The sequence below is a fragment of the Saimiri boliviensis genome, chromosome 14 (assembly GCF_048565385.1).
Source record: "Saimiri boliviensis isolate mSaiBol1 chromosome 14, mSaiBol1.pri, whole genome shotgun sequence".
NCBI lineage: Eukaryota > Metazoa > Chordata > Mammalia > Primates > Cebidae > Saimiri > Saimiri boliviensis.
The window spans coordinates 62,087,015-62,093,089 of NC_133462.1; positions in this window are offsets into that span (position 1 = coordinate 62,087,015).

Below are 6,075 nucleotides of genomic sequence, written 5' to 3' on the forward strand. Positions count from 1 at the left end.
CCCAGGTGCGGCCACGCCCTCCGGGGCTCGGGATTGGCGAGTGGCACGAAATAGGATACTCCGCGTTCCGGGCGGCCCGGCCCAGCGGCGCCCCGCCTCTGTCCCACCCTACTCCCCCGCTTCTAACTCCGGCTAAGAAAGTCCCAGATTCAGGCCTAGCCCTTAACGCCTCAGGGCTGGTGGTCCTGGGAACCGGAAGCGACTGGGAGTTCAGATCGAAGTCGAGAGGGTGCCTCCTTCCTTCACGCCCCGTAATTACCCTGCAGTATACAGACAGTTAAGCACAAATAAGGGTTTTGAGATTCTGCGTTGGCCCTACTACTCGTGGGCCTGTGTAAGTGGAGTTGTCGTGAGGAAGAGAACCAGGACACTTGGTCCTGTCTGGGGGCAGCCATAGGCTTCCAGGAATAGAATTCTACCTTTACTCTGCCTCTTACCCTTGTGACCCTGGGTAAGTTACTTAGATTCTTGGTTTCAGTTTCCTCATCTCTTCGATGAGAACAATAATTCCTGCCTTTTCCTTTTTGTTGTTGTTTGATTTTTTCCTCTTTCTCTTCTTATTTTTTGAGATGGGGTCTTGCTATGTTGCACAGGCTGGTCTCCAACATCTGGGCTCAAGGGAGCCGGCTCAGCCTCACAAAGTGCTGGGATTACAGGCACTGGCACCCAGCTCAGTTCCTTTTTGTTTTCTAAGGCAGGATCTGGCTCTGTCACCCAGGCTAGAGTGCAGTGGCACTGTCAGAGCTCAACCTCCAGGGCTCAAGCGATTCTCCCACCTCACCCTCCCAAGTAACTGGACCTACAGGCATGGGCCACCATGCAAGGCTAATTTTTTTTTTTTCTTTCGTAAAGACAGGGTTTCTCTATGTGGCCCAGGCTGGAGTTCCTGCTTTCTCTAATCACTATCATGTAATGATTAAAAGCATAGGCTCTCGAGCCAACTCCATCAGTAACTACAGACTTGGGAAAGTTTCTTATGTGTAATAGTACCTACCTCAGGGGTATTGTGGGGATTCAATGACTACATGTAAACTGCTTGCAACAATATTTGGCACTTATCACGTGCTTTATATGTACTTGCAATTATTATTGGTGTAAAGACTAAAAGTACTATACAGACAGTGTGTCAGAGAACAGGAAGGCATTCCTTATTATTACCTGAAATTCAAGTCCTGTATGTATCCTAACAGGTGCTTGATAAGATTTCCTTCACCCTCCTCATCTATCTAGAGGACAGGTTTGCAGGAGACTGTGTAGCAGTAAATGAGACTTTAAAAAATCCCCCACCCTCAACTACTAGCTCTCATAGGCGAAATGGGGAATGAGCAGGTCACTTAGGTTCTGGTGTTTAAAGTAATGAGTGAGAAACCATGGAGGAGTGGTGCAATGAGTTGAACTGTCACACACCCCCCCACGCGCGCACACACACACACACACACACACACACACAAATTGTGTTTTGAAGTCCTGACCACCCCCATACCCCCAACCCCAGCCAGATGTCAGAATGTGACCTTATTTGGAGACAGAATTCTTACAGAGGTAATCAAGTTAAAATGTGGTCATTAGGGTGAGCCTGAATCCAATATGCATGGTGTCCTTATAAAAGGAAGAGATTTGGACACAGAAGCAGATACCCACAGAGGGAAGGTGATATGAAGAGACACGAGGAGAAGACAGCTAGCTGCAAGCCAAGGAGAGATACCTGGAACAGAGCTTTTAGTCACATCCCTCGGGCTTGATTTTGGAATTTTAAACTCCAGAACTATGAGACAAAAAATTTCTGTTGTCCAAGCCACCCACTCTGAGGTATGTTGTTATGGTAGCTCTAGCATACTCATACAAGTGTGTTGAAGAGCCCCAGATTGATAATAACATAGACCTGATTCCAAGTCCCAGTTTAGCTTTGGGCTGTAGCCAGAAGGCAGCAAGGCCCCAAGGCCTGACTCAGCCAACTCTGTCTCAACCACTGCCCTGTGGCCACTCTTCCCTTCACTGGGAGAAGGACTAGCCCATCAGCACAGCTAGCTATTTGCTGCTGATGAGCTCACTAGACAAGTAGCATCTTCCATCTGGCCCAGGGCTGGGCTCTGGGAACCAAACAAGGTCCACTGCAGGTGTGTGAGAGGGATGAGGGATAAGGCCATTGGGAGAGTATCATTTGAGGGGAGTCAGAAGCCCAATGGCATACAAGTATGAGCTCACACACATGCACTCACTTTTGCACCACCTGAAATTCCCACGACTAAGGGGATGTCTTAAGCATCTTCTTTAGAAGACATATATTTTGGAATCAGAAAACTCAGGCTGGGAGGGTCCTTCTAGATGATCTAGATCGAGACTAAAACTGACTTAGCCAGTTTTTACCCACACAGTATTTTAAATATAAGGAGATCTCACATAAACATCCAGATTCTCAGCATCTGTTAAAGAGTCAAGTGCTCTGGATGCTCTACCAGCAGTTCCACCTGGCAACAGCTGCCCATTTAGAGGGAGTCTACATGTAGCAGTCAGGACAAACTCACTCTGTCGAGCTCACTCATTAACTTTAATTGCCTGACCCTATGGGCATCTGATTGCCACTTCAAGGCCAAATTTCCTCTTTTCATAGATGAGAAAACTGCGGCCCAGCGAGGTCAAGTGATTTGCTCATGATCATATAGCATACCAGCCACAAAACCAAGACTAGAATACAAGCCCGGGCTCTATCCACTTCGACCCTGCTCAGAGTCCCAGCCAGAGTCTATTCTGACCTGTTCTGTACTGGCTGTTAACTATTTTTTTAAAAAAATCACCCATGGACCTAGAAACTGTTGATATTGCCATAAGCAAAACAAAGTCCCAACTCTCATGTCACTCAGCTGAATAATTGATGAAAGCAGGTAAAGCAGGGGGAATTAAGGCAGAGATCAGGAGGAACTCCCTGACTCTGCAAGCATCAAGCCCTGGCAGTAGGCCACCCCGATGTCTTCTTTTGTTGATATACACGTCATCTGCTTGACCTGGAGAATAAGAACATCTTGTGGGTCTTTCCACAGGCTCTTGAGGAATCTTCTGTATTCTCAAAAGAGCGCCTTCAGGACTCAGTCATTCCCAACATGCCCTGGGCCTGCAATGCTCCCATCATTTTGCCCTCCATTGATAATCAGGTGGGGCAATGCTGACTCACTAGTGAGTCTTGAGTTTCAGGTAGTGGGATGTACATTTCAGCACAGGGGCCCTGATTCACAGCCACAGGGAATGAGGGAATTCCCCTCTCCTGCTCCCAGTCAGCTCTCATTTGGCAGGGAGGAGTTTATTTTACCATCCAGAGACTTTAAACTCTACAATATCAGACACGTAACAATAAAACTATGGACTCAAATCCCACTCTCTTCTTGGCAGAGCCGAGGGCATGGCAACTGAGACTCCTCCCTAAGGCTCCATACAGTGGAGAGTTTCGTGTTACTGGAGTCAGTGACAGCCAATCAGCTGTGTACCTTTGGTTAGGTTGCGAGTGGGGTAGGGGCATTGCACTAAGCAATCCAATTCTGTGCTTTCAAAGGAAATCAGACTCCAACCTCCCTTCTGGAAGGCATTCTGGAGCCCACCAGGTCTACTCTCACTCTTCTCTTGGCCCTGGTTTATCTCTGTCTCCATCCAAGTATCCTAAAGCATCAGGGCTACAGATGATCCTAACACATTGCCAAAGGCACAGCCTAAACTGTAACGCAGATCGGTTGTTGCTCTCTATAGTACCCTGTAAATTCTAGAATCACCAAGATGGCAAAAAGCATAAAAGAACCTCACTTTCCAATCCAAGCAATGGCACAGACTTTGGCTTTGGAATCTAGAAGAATTCTCCACCAAAGTCTTCTGACTTTGGTGGAATTCTCCACCAAAGTGTTGAAAGAATATCTTCTGACTCTTTCAGAAAACTCTTTTTATCCTTGAAGCAAGCTGAGCACCTTGGGAAAGTGGTCTCAAAGAAGCAGCTTTCTTTATTAGTGCAATGTCCCTACCCCACTAACAACCTCAGCAAAGGTACACAGCTTATTGGCTGTCACTGACTCCAGTAACACTAAGCTCTCCACTGTACGGAGCCTTTGGGAGGAGTCTCAATTGCCATGCCCTCTGCTCTGCCAAGAAGAGAGTGGGATTTGGGTTCATAGTTTTATTGTCACATGTCTGATATTGTAGAGTTTATATCCCTAGGGGAGGCAAAAGAGGAAAAACAAAGCCCAGGAAATCATTTGGAAGTAAGCTCCCCCTTGAGGCCCTCCCTTCATTCTTCTGCCCCTTCATTGCAAATCTTGAGGGTCACTTCCCATTTTCCCCAGCATGGAGAGCTTCCACTGGCTCTGCAGACAAAAGAGCCGAATAAGAAGCTACAACCACCATGAATGTGAGAGATCAGAGTTCTGATTGCAAATATGCTTCCCCATTGGGACAAAACAGTGGCTTGATTTTGGCTTCATGATCAGCACCAAACCTGTGAGTCACAGCACTTAGCCTGCGATTCTATGCTGCTTCTTAATGAGATAGTGGATATGAATGCTCTCTGAAACAGGTAGAGTGCTGTGCAGACTGAGCGACCATCACTGCTGATATCTGCTCTTTGTTTCCTTTGTGTTAATAATTCTCTCCAGACTTCAATCAAGTCCTAAGGGCAACAAGGTGCAGGCCCGACAGGAACTAGCACAGTGTTAGGCTCAGTTTGAGCTACAGAGCACTGGACAGTGTGTCGACATCAGAAAAAATGAGGACTCCAGGAGTACAGAACCTTTGGAGGGGCAGTGTGGCAAGAAGCTGGACTCCTGTTCGACATGAGTGATTGACCAAATGTACTTGTCTCCTCTCCCACCCCACGCCACCCCAGTACAATGACAATAAAGAAATTTTTTAAAATACATTAATCTATAAGGTTAAGAGATGACAAAAAGCATGGGGGTAGAGATAAGAATGGATGAGAGAGTTCAACAAAAATATTAGGAGACAAAATATTATTTCAACAAAAATAGGAAGTAGGCAGGGCAGATGCTTTGGTTATAAGGCTTTCAGTCCTATTCGATTAAATCTTAAAGCAGATTTACATACTATTTAATGAAAATATTACTTTTTTTCAAGAACGAAGAAAGAGCACTTGGGGAGTCAGGAGACCTGGGTGTCGGATCTTTCTCTGGCACTCCGTGACAGCAGAGATGCATCACTGTTGCTGTCTGAGCCTGAGTCCCTTCATGCAACAGACCTGAATGAATCCCACGATTGCCTCCTAGTCCTAATGTCACCCAGCTCTGTGATTAAATTCCAGAGGCGGCACTGAGATCCTCAGAAAAACTAACTGTGCTTTGGAATGAGTGTAAATTTGTCTTCAGTTTCCCGTCTCTCATTTCCCAACTGTCTGGGCAGTCTGAGCCTCAGTTTATTCACCTACTAAATGAGAATGCTACCTATTTCACAGGATTGACTATAGGATTCAATGAAATAAATAAAACAATACCAGGTCTCAGAAAATGTCATTCTTCTCTATTGCTGCCTTCCCCTCCCCATATTTAGGCAAGGATATGGCACAGTTCAGGGCACCTGGTATTCACTTTATAAAAACATTCAGCATTAAGTAATGTGTCACTGTGTATTTACTCTTGGGACAGTGAGGATACAAAGCATCTCTTCTCTGTTGATTGGATTAAGAGCAAGGCCCAAGTGTGACTCTCAGACCCTAGATAAGAATTCCCTTGGGAAGATACGGCTAAGGGACAGGGACGACAGGATAGAAACGAGAAGTTCTTTGACCAAGTAGCAGCCCCACCCTTCACCCTCTGCTGTCAGAATGTTCTCTACACGTAGTCTACATGCTCAGCCTCAACCTAGGCTGGCCTCCTATCCAATGACCCTGGCCTTCTGTGGAAGAAGGTAAAGATGGTGTCCATGGGGCGTTCCACTGTCTTGAGTGGGTCTAGACTGGCCGGGGAAAGTCAAAGGACCACCTGCCACACTAATTTCTCCACATTGCCTAAAATTCCAGTTGCATAACATTCAAAAAGGTGATTCTATCTGGTCCCTGCCCCAGACACAGACAGCCTAAACCCCACCTCA